At 35.4% G+C, this 13,146-nt stretch overlaps 1 protein-coding gene and 1 pseudogene across 6 annotated transcripts in view; both read right to left on the bottom strand.

Annotated features, from left to right (window-relative positions):
* LOC138715483 (cGMP-dependent protein kinase, isozyme 1-like) overlaps positions 1–13,146 on the bottom strand; it is a 280,131-nt gene that overhangs the window by 173,568 nt on the left and 93,417 nt on the right. The window lies entirely within an intron of this gene.
* Positions 3,253–3,371, bottom strand: LOC138715832 (5S ribosomal RNA; annotated as a pseudogene).

The following is a 13,146-nucleotide window of genomic DNA, read 5'->3' as shown; positions in this document are numbered from 1 at the left end:
ACGGATGGATTTCAAACTATCGATACGCAACGAGGAGAGAGATATAGTGAGGGGGACCACGACTGTTGGGTCAGCCATAGAATGCAGTTTCAGTTGAGAATATGGTGTTGGTCTGGTGCACAACGTGCTTTCATCGTAGAGACATTTTTGAAAAATGAAGAGTCTGTGATCGCCACTCAGGACTCATTTCGACATCGGATGTCACGCTAGGATTCCAACTCGGAATACAATTTTGCGGTGGGTGGCTTCATTTCGTATCACAGGTTCAACATTAAAGAAGAAATCACCTGGACGAAATTCTATTGCACTGAGATTGTCCGAGGCTACGGTAAGATCTCGCGCCCTGCGACTTCTTTCTTTGGGACCATTTGAAGTCGTAAGTTTGTAAACATCGATCACATACACTGGACGAACTGAAGACAGCGATTCGTGAAGAAATCGTGGCAATTGCACCAGCTATGACTGTGAAAGTGATGGCGAACATCAGAAAACGCCTCGATGCCTGTATTGAAAGCCAAGGACATCATATGGATAATGTTGTTTTACATAAATAAACTGCATGTATTGGTGAATATGTTGATAACAATACATTTTTGATTTGATAAATCTTTACAATTTTCTTGCCATGTGAAATCCATCCGTTCTTTCTGACGCACCCTGTACATATGGTATACAGGTAGTGATAAACACATGGTTCAAGTTTGCAGCCACAAAAGTAAATGGGAAATGAGATTTCTGCTTCACCCCTCTCTAGAACATAATTAAACTACTATGAGCAGCCTATACTTGTACGTCTATTATTGGGTCTTATTAAGGCTAGTATATCAGAATATTATTCTCAACGTTATGAAAGAACCGCATTGTTGTGAAGTGCTTGCAATATATAATGATAAGGCGAGCTTTATCTTGGAAATATTCACGTTTTAGTTTTACTATTTTTGTCCTGCAATTGTTTATCCACTACAGATAGGACTCTGCAGAGTTTGAACATTGGATCCATCGGTTAGCAGGGTAAGCACTAAACCATCGAGAAGACGTAATAGAAGTGATAATATTAACTGTCAAAACGAAAGATGTTTTTATCTTATGTATTTCTATGATAAACACTAAAATGCCTTTCGATTTTAAGCAACTGCAATTTCAATGCGACTAGCATTTGCAATAGCCATCTATTAAAATGAAGCTCAAGGACATTCGCTCATAGTTGCAAACATTAGCTTAAAAACTGCGTGTTTTTCACATATCAAAAAGCGCTTCTATGAAACTTTTGTCATGTTGCTAATGTAGTATGTGACTGTACGTAAGCCCACTGAAAATAACACTGTATTAATTCTAAAATATACGAAGGCTATTGTTATTCATGTCCGAAAATTTATTACTGCGAAATTCTATCAGTATAATCACGTTGTCAATGTACTACTAGGTTCAAAAAGTTCCCGGAATTTTACTACCATTTTTCGTATTAATATATAACAAGGGATATTATACATTTGTTTTGTTGGTAACATTCATGATGTCATTTCCTTAAAGTTTGCTGATAATGGCAATTATTGGTTTTGAGTTGTAGGCAATTGTTTATCATAGTGTTTTGTTTGTTCGTCGCATTTTGTAATTATGTCCACAGAGCAAAGTACAAACATCAAGTTCTGTGTTTTGCTGGGGACATGATCAGTATGGCTGATGAAGATGGTGATTTCTTAAACAAAATGAAACTGGTGCTACTTGTACGACCCAGTCCCTAAACGACAGTCATCTGAGTGGAAATCGAAAACATTTTCTATTACGTTTTTCATGAGTTTTTTTCTCACTAATTCTCAATCCATTGCATAATTTTGGTGGGTCAATATTTTTCGCAATAGTACTATTGGTGATTCAAAATTAGGTATTCCATTATGTGATAGCAATCCTTGTGGTTTCAAACAATTCAGTTGGATAAACACAACCTGCTCACTATGTATGTACAACTGCATCGAGAAATTCATAATACGGTCCTGGACTGTGTAAGTATACTTATTGTATTAATTGTCTTCTAGACTTTAGCCTTCATGATGTATCAACAATGTAATTAAATTTCGTGTTATAATTTCCAGGCCTCGTGAAAGTCGATGTTGAATATAACAGACAATAATAAAGAACAATTGACTGTAGAAGATTTTGCATTTTAATATGATACATGAATATTTGATCCTATCTATTTATATATTTTTAATTAATTTAACGTCCATTTGGACAATTTTTTTTTCGTTGTTGTAACTCTATAGCATCTATTAGATGTTTTATGGTTGTGCTAACAGATGGAGTTACTTGTCAACAATGTGACGCTGAAACGTGTGTTCAGGTTATTGCCCAGCACGTTTAATATCTTCTGTTTTTTTCTTATTATTATTTTAATTAATTGAATAACAATGATTTAATTTATCTTGATATTTTCCTTTAATGCGCTGACAATTGCTGGGCAAACTTCTGGGGTTATTTCTCCGATAGCCTATTTTGAAATTCGCAAAAGGTACTGAAAGCTTGTAAACTAATCCCCTGTCACCAAGAATCGTGAAGTCACTGCGAACTTGGAATATTGACATATAAAATCAACCAAAAATAGTACTTTACATAATTTGTTAATTGCACAATAACATTCTTCAAGGATGAATTGAATTTAGTACAATAAATACTGTCCTATCTTGACTTGAGATTGGTTCTCGCATGTTGGTGGCTGATTTTTTAAAGTTTGGTCCGATTTTCATCAATAATTCTCCAGAACTGGTGGATATCCGAGTAGTCCAAAGGTTTTTATACTGGCCGCTGATGACTTTAAAGTTTAAAGCACTTAAAAAATTACTCCCTCGCCGCTTCTTGTACAACTCCGTAGGTCTACGTTTCTTTCTGTTCAAAATGTATCGTATCTTACTACTACCAAAGCGCAAATAGCAGTTGGCAAAGCTTCCTCGTTTTCCATGGTTGTGCATCGTGCTAGATAGAATGGAACTAGAAAGGTGTCTGAGGCTTGCGCGCTGCTCAGATATTTCGTATCGTGCGCACCGCTTGTTCAGAGTGCACAATTTACTCCGCGCATTACATGTAATGCCGCGTTACTGCAGCAGCGCGTCCTTGTATTCCCACCCCAAGTGGGCGATTCCATATAAGAACCGTAAACACAACAGAATTGCCGCCATTTGTTATGTTCGGCTATTGTGGAAGTATGTGTGTGCGCGCAATGCCTATCCACTTCACTTACGTGATTAGGGTTAAAAAGTACGCCAACGACACGTGCTGCTCCCAAGCGGTCACCCATTCAAGTACTAACCACACCGAATGTTGCTTGACTTCGATGATCGGACGAGAACTGGTATTGTCAACGTGGTATGGTCGTTACCGTTCCCCACATTTGATTATATGGTTAGGTCGTTGAAGTTGGTATCATTTGGTAGAGAAATATATAAGCTACGTAACCCTATGAAAAAAGTATATTGCACATATAAAAAAAAATTACAACACTTGTATAATTTTTATCTCTTGCGTATGCTACGCGTTGCCTAACTTTACTATATAAACACGAATTATAATAATATGTAAATATCGTCAGAGGAGCCTCGTGAGTGAGCCTAATGGTGCCGAAATGTGATCACGCCAATCTCCCCGTTCACAACTCCTCCCTCCTACCCTAACTCCCTCACTCCCTGCCCCAACTCCCCCCTCCTGCCCGCAACTCCCCCCTCCTACCCTAACTCCCTCACTCCCTGCCCCCAACTCCCCCCTCCTACCCTAACTCCCTCACTCCCCCCTTCTACCCCAATCACATTGGCCTTGGTGACCAACTCTGACAAAATTTTTCGTTGCTTTTTTCACAGTATAAAGAAGATTTATGGTGAAAGACTCCGAACAATGCATAGTGATCCGAAAGAACGGCAAAAATCACAGAGGCAAATTTATTTACAAAAATCACTTTCAAACCACTTTTTAGAAAGAAATGAGTATTACATGTTTTATAACCAATGTAAACTCTGTTATACAGGGTGCGTCAGAAAGAACGGATGGATTTCACATGGCAAGAAAATTGTAAAGATTCATCAAATCAAAAATTTATTGTTATCAACATATTCACCAATACATGCAGTTTATTTACGTAAAACAACATTATCCATATGATGTCCTTGGCTTTCAATACAGGCATCGAGGCGTTTTCTGATGTTCGCCATCACTTTCACAGTCATAGCTGGTGCAATTGCCACGATTTCTTCACGAATCGCTGTCTTCAGTTCGTCCAGTGTATGTGATCGATGTTTACAAACTTACGCCTTCAAATGGTCCCAAAGAAAGAAGTCGCAGGGCGCGAGATCTTACCGTAGCCTCGGACAATCTCAGTGCAATAGAATTTTGTCCAGGTGATTTCTTCTTTAATGTTGAACCTGTGATACGAAATGAAGCCTCCCACCGCAAAATTGTATTCCGAGTTGGAATCCTAGCGTGACATCCGATGTCGAAATGAGTCCTGAGTGGCGATCACAGACTCTTCATTTTTCAAAAATGTCTCTACGATGAAAGCACGTTGTACACCAGACCAACACCATGTTCTCAACTGAAACTGCATTCTATGGCTGACCCAACAGTCGTGGTCCCCCTCACTATATCTCTCTCCTCGTTGCGTATCCATAGTTTGAAATCCATCCGTTCTTTCTGACGCACCCTTTATTAGAGTATTAAAGAATAGAACTCTCGTAAAATATATTTAAATTATAGCTACCGGTATTATTTTATTAACTTCATATTATCTACTACCTGTAAACACCCGGCGTTGCACGGGTTTTCCTTTCTGCTTCTATTTTTAATTAAACTGGTTATTACATTTTCGGAAATCTCGGAAACCTAACTATACACAACCAAAAAGAATTCGGAATATGTATGATAAGAACTTTCTTGTGTTGCAAATGTGTTCGACTGTATTTTTTTGTTTCTTTTTTTTATTATCTAAATCGTGTTTATTTATCACTTAATGCCAATATGTATTCCACTGTGTTGTTGTTTTTTTATTATTAATCTATTTTTGTGTACATTTTATTCAATTGTCGGTTTCTGGTTTAATTATGTAAATCCTATTTAATTGTAATCTAATACTAATATGTATACTAATGTGTTTATTTTTATTTTTACTGTGTACATTTTTCTTTTTTATTGAATTATCGGCCTATGTTTTTATGTGATTCGTATTTGATTCTAACAAATTAATATGTATTTCATTATGTTTATTTTTATTTTATGAGGTAAATTTTATGTAACTACCTCTTTTGATCTCATTATGTATCAGTATGTAATTACTTAATTCTGATCTAGTTTTATGTTCAATTGTTTAAGCAAGTTTTAATCCTGGTTGAGTGTAAGAGAAGGCCTTACGGCCTTAACTCTGCCAGGTTAAATAAAGCCATTACTATTATTATTATTATTATTATTATTAAACATTATTAACGCACCTTTTTAACATGTTTCGACCTATTTTCGGTCATCTTCGGAACTGGTCGTTGTTGGTCTTGGCGGCTCTTGTTTCCTGTGTGGGTGCGTTCGTAGTGTAGAGTCGAAGAGTGTATGTGTTTTGAAATTGAGTTGTGTGTTGTGAATATCGTTGGGGGGTGTGTTTTTGTGTAATATATCATAATATTTAATACAAGAAAGTTCTTATCATACATATTCCGAAGTGATACAGTGTTGAAAGTTGTGTAATCAAGATGTACAAAAAGAATTGTCTTTACTAACCTAAGATTAATCGTTACTTAACGTCACTTACATGAATTGATGAACTCCTTAGCGAAATGCCTGCCAGCGTTAACTCAATTTAAAACAGTTTTAAATCAGGCACCGAAAACAAAACATGTCATCATGTGCCTGACGTTCAGTGGTTTTTTAAATTTATATATTTATTTGTTTTTATTTATTTATTCTGGTGTAGTTACGGCCATTAGGCCTTCTCTTCCACACCGCCAGAAATACAAATAAAATAATAGAAAAATCAAACCATGAGTCGACCTGGTTGGCGAGTTGGTATAGCGCTGGCCTTCTATGCCCAAGGTTGTGGGTTCGATCCCGGGCCAGATCGATGGCATTTAAGTGTGCTTAAATGCGACAGGCTCATGTCGGTAGATTTACTGGGATGTAAAAGAATTCCTGCGGGACAAAATTCCGGCACATCAGGCCACGCTGATATAACCTCTGCAGTTGCGAGCGTCGTTAAATAAAACATAACATTTTACATTTAACAACAAACCATGAACAAAGTAAAACCCAACGAGAATATGATTCCCTTTCCTCTTTCTGATCAGTTTCAGCATCGAATAAATATATAATTTAATATATATTGGAAGATTTATTACCCCTTGACCGCTGAGCACCCACTTATGTGAGTCGTTCAGAGCAGAAGTGGTGTAAGTCAAAAATGGGTAATGATGGTTAAAGTAAACATTCTGTAAAATACAGCGCAAAGTAGCAGTTAATATTAAATTTATTTAAACTATTAGTAGTCAGTGGATAGCAAGAAGGCCATATTAATTGCTACTTTGCGCTGTATTTTACAGAATTTTTACTTTGAACCTCATTACGCAATTTTGACTTACACCACTTTTGCTCTGAACGGCGCATATCATACCCAGTTTTTTAATATGACTTGGAAAACTATATCTCACAAATTCAGAACATATTATATTAATTCTTATTTTATACACAGAATACAGATACAATATAAACTTGCAATAAGTCATTTTTTCGCATAAAGACTAATATTCTTAGAGACGTATAGGCTTAACGGTATTTTAGAAATTAAGAGATTGTTATTTCCACAACGCATAACATACTACATTTGCAACATGAATATACAGATAGAATTTCGCAGTAACATATTTTCGGAAGTGAACAACAATATTTTGAGAGACGTATATTTTAGAACTAGCCGTACCCGTGCGCTCCGCTGCCCTTATTAGAAATAAATATAAATTAATTACACATTTAAAATAGAACATTGGGTCCAGGGAACATTCGTGTTTGATAGAAGAATAAATCGTTTAATATGCTACTTAATTTAAATTGTATTTAAATACTTAAAATGCTTTCATTTTGGACCAGAGACCACTCATTTGGTGCAAATATAATTCTTTTAACATTTTTCTAAATTAGTCTTGAATGCGTCCTTTAATAAATCACTCCAAATTAATAGAGTTGATTGTGTAAAAATGTAAGAATTCACGATCTCCTATGCACTACTGTCATAGAATGAATAAATTTGTTTTTCTTCCTACTAAAAAATTTAATATTTTGTACATAGCAGTTACGGAACAACGACACTATAATCTGAGGCGGCTGTGGAAATGTATTGTATTGTTATTTTAAAACTATTGTATATCCTTAAATATCAGTCCTATCAAAATTTTACCTGGAATAAAACTTATCGGAAATCATTTTTAAAGAAACTTTTGTTATGTAACATTTTTCACAAAAATTAATAATAAGCGAGATATTTCGGTTTATTTAATTCAGGCCCCCATATAACCCCCCTTTTAAATGAAGTATTTTGAATTCCATATAGCCTAAAATCTAAGTTACACCGAACGTAATTTATGTTCCAATTTTCATCGAAATCCGTTCAGCCATTATCGCGTGAAAAGGTAACAAATATCCAGACAGACAGACAGACTTAAATATCAGTCCTATCAAAATTTTGCCTGGAATAAAACTTATCGGAAATCAGTTTTAAAAAAATTTTTGTTATGTAACATTTTTCACAAAAATCAATAATAAGCGAGATATTTCGGTTTATTTAATTGAAGCCCCCTTATAACCCCCCTTTTAAATAAAATATTTTGAATGCTACATAGCCTAAAATCTAAGTTACAACGAACTTAATTCATATTCCAATTTTCCTATAAAACGGTTCAGCCATTATCGCGTGAAAAGGTAACAAACATACAGACAGACATACAAACAAAAATTTCAAAAATGCGATTTTCGGTTTCAGGATGATTAATTATACATGTTAACACCAATTATTTTTGGAAAAGCGAAAATTACCAGAAAAATTTCGCTTACAGATTTATTATTAGTATAGATTAATACCGTGCTATTTTCAGTCGGCTTACGTACATTCACATATTAGCAACATGACAGAAATGTCTTTGAATTGCTTTTTGATATGTGTAAAATCTTTTTTTTTCCACTCCCTTGTATAAAATATAGTCGAGGATGTGAAATACACGCAGTTTTTAAGTCAATGTCTGCAACTTTGAGCTATTGTCCTTGAACTTCATTTTAATATGGTCATTACAAATGCTAGTCCCACTGAAATTGCAATTGCATTAAATAGAATGGGTATCATAGCAATACGTGAGATAAAAACATCTCCTCCTTTCCTTTTTCCAGTTAATATTGCGACTTCTATTACGTTTGGCATGAGTTCTTCACACCAATTCGTGTTGGTGCATAATTTTGATGGGTCAATATTTCGCAATAGTACTTCTGGTTATTCAATATTACTGTAAGTAAATTATGTGGTAGCAATCCTTGTAGTTTGAAAGAATTCTGGAATTCAGTTGGATAAAACACAGCCTGCTCACTATCTACAACTGCAACGAGAAATTGAGGACGTAGCTACAATAAGGGCCTATACTCCAAAATGCTGTTCTGAGATATATAGAGTTGAAATTTTTAAAAACAGTGCAGGGCATATAAAATATATTAAAATAAACAGGTTTATCAGCATTACTGTTCAACATTTTTCAACGAAACTTTGTGGGTATAACAAAGAAACTACGAAGAATTGATGTATGCCTGTGAGCATATGGGCCCTTATTGCAGCTACGTCCTCAATTCATAATACGTTCCTGGACTGCATAAAGATACTTATTGCACGAATTATCTATTTTTATCCTTCATGATGTATCAACAATGTTATTTAATTTCGCGTTATAATTTCCATGGCCTCGTGAAAGTCGATGTTGAATACAACAGACAATAATAAAAAACAGTTGACTATAGAAGATTGCATTTTAGTATTATACATTGAATGTTTGATCGTATTTATTTTTATTTTATGCTCGACCATGCTGAAATGTAGTAATTATACACCTGGTAGCAGACCTTTAATGGTCTATCAGCCAATGACGACTCAAGTTACAAGTGTTCAGCCAATGACAGGTCAGCTTTCTACCGTTATAAAACCGCAAGTATCGATTATTCTCGGATATGCAATCGAAAGAGAATTAGCGAAAAGTCACGGAGGCTGGAAATCCAATACTGTCGCAGAAGGTTATGTTCTGTTACTATAATAATTAGCGTTAATTGTAAATAATATTCAAATAAATTCAATTTGTCATCTCGTTTTTCAATGTCGAATTCAGTAATCAAGGTTATAATATTATAATATTAACAAGTTTAACGGGACTACGTCAAGGTCAATGACATTATTGTTCCTCGGAAAAAATCAATACTTTCGCGTCTGCGCACATCTCACAATTCACGACCTAGAACAAGGTCACTTCCGATCTTGTCAGTTACAAACAAAATGTATACATCTGAATACAGGTAATTTCAAGTTAGAAATATGGTCGAGCATACAAAGTCGTATGAAACTCAGCCTATAATGGTAATTAAGAAGCTCGTATGAAAATTATGAAACTCGCTTGCGCTCGTTTCATAAATATCCATACTCGATTCTTAATTACTATCATTATAGGCTCGTTGCATAATGTACTATTTTACTAGCCGTACCCGTGCGCTCCGCTGCACCTGTTAGAAATAAATATAAAGTAATTACATAATTAAAATAGGACGTTTGATCCAGGGAACATTCGTGTTTGATAGAAGGATAAATCGTTCAATATGTTACTTAATTTAAATTGTATTTAAATAATTAAAATGCGGTCATTTTGGTCCAGAGAGCAATCATTTGGTGCAATGACAATTCAGCTTTCGATTATTGTTGTCTAAGGCCCCTTATAGACGAAGGCATTTGTTTTTATTTCAGTACAGCGCCTTAGATGGCGTTGTTATTGTAATTTTAAAACTCATTTATCTCATTAAATATCAGTCCTATCAAAATTTTGTATAGAATAAAACTTATCGGATTCATTTTTAAATAAACTTTTGTTATGTAATATTTTTCATGAAAATTAATAATAAGGGAGATATTTCTGTTTATTTAATTCAGGTCCCCTTATAATCCCCCTTTTAAATAAAGTATTTTGAATGCCGTATAGCCTAAAATCTAAGTTACAACGAACTTAATTTATATTCCAATTTTCATATAAATCGGTTCAGCCATTATCGCGTGAAAAGGTAACAAACATCCAGACAGACAGGCAGACATACAAACAAAAATTTCAAAAAAGCGATTTTCGGTTTGAGGATGGTTAATTATACATGTTAACACCAATTATTTTTGGAAAATCGACAATTACCAGAAAAATTTTGGCTACAGATTTATTATTAGTATAGATTTCTTAATTAATTTAACGTCCATTTGCATAATTTTAATATAGCCTATGTTTTTCTCCTGTTTATAAAAGTTAAATGTGCAAACTTTGGCACATATCGATTAAAGCGTGTATATTTGTATAGAGAACATACATACCCACATTCACTTTTATATATTAAGATAGATTGTTATCAAATTGCACCGTAGAAAAAAATAGTTTATTACAAAGGCACATATTTGTAGTATTTTCTGGAAAGTGACCTGTCAGGTTTTGAAAGTTGCTCCTCATTTGTGCCATTATTACTAAGCTCCTATCGTGTTTATACAGTGAAACCTGTTCAAATCGGAACCTGAATAATCCGGAATCCTGTCTATTTCGGAGCAATTTATTGGTCCCGGCGAAATTCATATGTATTATGTGTAATTATTCCTGAATAAAACGGAAACTGTCCAACGCGGAAACGGAAACTGTGTGCTACTGTTCAAAACGGAAATAATACTTTGGACACACTACTTTAATGTAAACTATATTTTGAAATAGCATGTGCTTTCAAGGAATGTACGAAATACTAGTAGGTCACTAAAATAAAAACAAGTTTTCTTTGTAAAATTTTTGACGGTGCGAGGGTGTGTTGGCTTGGTGGTCAGAAATTGTATTACCCTAATGACTAGGCAGACGAGTCCCTTCAAAGATGTTCAATGCTTCGCTAGCTGGGTAGAACGCAAGTGTATTAGCGATTTCGTGATAAAAAAAAGTTGCGTAAAAATGTTGCACTATCATTAATTTGATAAAGTGAAAGTTATCGAGGAAAATGAGAAACGAAGAGTATGAAAAATAATGTTGACATTTATGAATGGAAAATTCAGGTGTAACTTAACACTTTAAAAAATAAAGGCCGTATCAATAATAGTGACATAAAAAGGAAACAGAAAACAACTGGTTACATAGAAATAAATGAACTTTTGTGGGAGTGGATTGTTCTTGCCCTTTCATAGATCATGCAAATTTCTGGACCTATTCTGCAAAGAAAACCTTTGAACTGGCAAAGAAATTAGATAATCCAGAATTCAAGGCTTCTAGGCTCGTAGTCCAATTAAATAATGTGCTGTGATATACAGTACAGTATTATATTATAGTGTTATATATTAAATTTAGTGTAATTAATAAACTTTACAGTGTTTAATGATAAGTTACGATACAATTTATACACGAAATGAGATTTTCATCAAGACCATTCACCAATTAAATAAGTGACAGGAAGCTGATTTAATGTCAGTAGTGTTAAACGGAATATTTTGTAATTCCTATAATTTGCGGCATGCCATTTTGTTTTTCATTTATGCAAATGATAAAATATTCCATTTTAACTTCACACCTGAATAACACGGAAACCTGTCCACAACGGAAAAAAAAAATTAGGACCATGTCACTTCCGTCTTGAACAGGTTTCACTGTATTTGTATAGTATTAGATCACCAAGAGGACGGCTGCTTTCCGGTATTGCGGTATGCTGTCTTTATTATTGTACCGCTTGATGTGTTCAGATTTGTACTAGAAACGTCGATCTAATCAGAAGTAATAAAATTAAGAGTATTTATCTGCAAAGCTTATCAATCAGCAAACACAGTAAGCTTGATTGTTTGCTTACGATATTATCTCTCACCTGAACTTGTCTCTAACTTTCCATTGATATGCTGCTCTGTCTGTAGAGCAACTTGTTGCATTGTAGAGCGATTGGAATTCCATCCTGTGCAGACGAAAAAGTTTCTGGCCCGGCTAGCTTACTGTTAAAATTGTATTGCGGATTCTTTCTCTAGGATCAAACTGTGGAAGCATAACTATAAGCACTTAACTCTTTGTTATGCTCAGCTTACGAAGGCAGGAATGCTTGCTGTACCTAGCTCTGTACTGAATGGCTTGATCTAGAACAGCCTCTCAGGGCAGCACCGAAGAGAAAATGCCTTAATTAGGAAAAAAAGTGTCACCCTCGGACACACATGCTTTTCCAATATACACTATCTACCAAAAAGTAATTGGGCACTGTTTTTGCCCCTTTAGAACCTCGTGTTACCACCTCTTATTGCTATAACAGCGACCATCCTGTCTGACATGTTCTCCACCCGTTTGTGTAGATATCCACTGGAATGCGTCGCCATTCTCTTGCAACATGGCACTCAGTTGGACAATGGAAGTTGGCCGCATCTCCCGAGACTTCAATCGCCGGTCCAATTCGTCCCAAAGGTGCTCAATGGGATTGAGATCAGGACTCCGTGCAGGCCAGTCCAGCCGGCATTACTGTCTGCATACCACTGCATAGTAGCCGCCGAAACATGCGGCCAACTTCCATTGTCCAACTGAGCGCCATGTTGCAAGAGGAATGGCGACGCATTCCAGTGGATATCCTACACAAACTAGTGGAGAGCATGCCTGACAGGGTGGCTGCTGTTATAGCAACAAGAGGTGGTACCACCAGTTTCTAAAGGGGCAAAAACAGTGCCCAATTACGTTTTGGTAGATAGTGTACATTTAACGCCTTTCGCAATAATTCAGTTCCCTTATGGTTGTTACATTAATATGAATCATATTACATTACTTACTTACTGGCTTTTAAGCAACCCGGAGATTCATTGCCGCCTTCACATAAGCCCGCCATTGGTCCCGACCCTGAGCAAGATTAATCAAGTCTCTATCATCATATCCC

This window comes from Periplaneta americana, chromosome 15 (genome assembly GCF_040183065.1).
Source record: "Periplaneta americana isolate PAMFEO1 chromosome 15, P.americana_PAMFEO1_priV1, whole genome shotgun sequence".
Lineage (NCBI taxonomy): Eukaryota > Metazoa > Arthropoda > Insecta > Blattodea > Blattidae > Periplaneta > Periplaneta americana.
The sequence above is the reverse complement of the archived record's forward strand: the minus strand, read 5'-3'. Positions and strand labels throughout refer to the sequence as shown.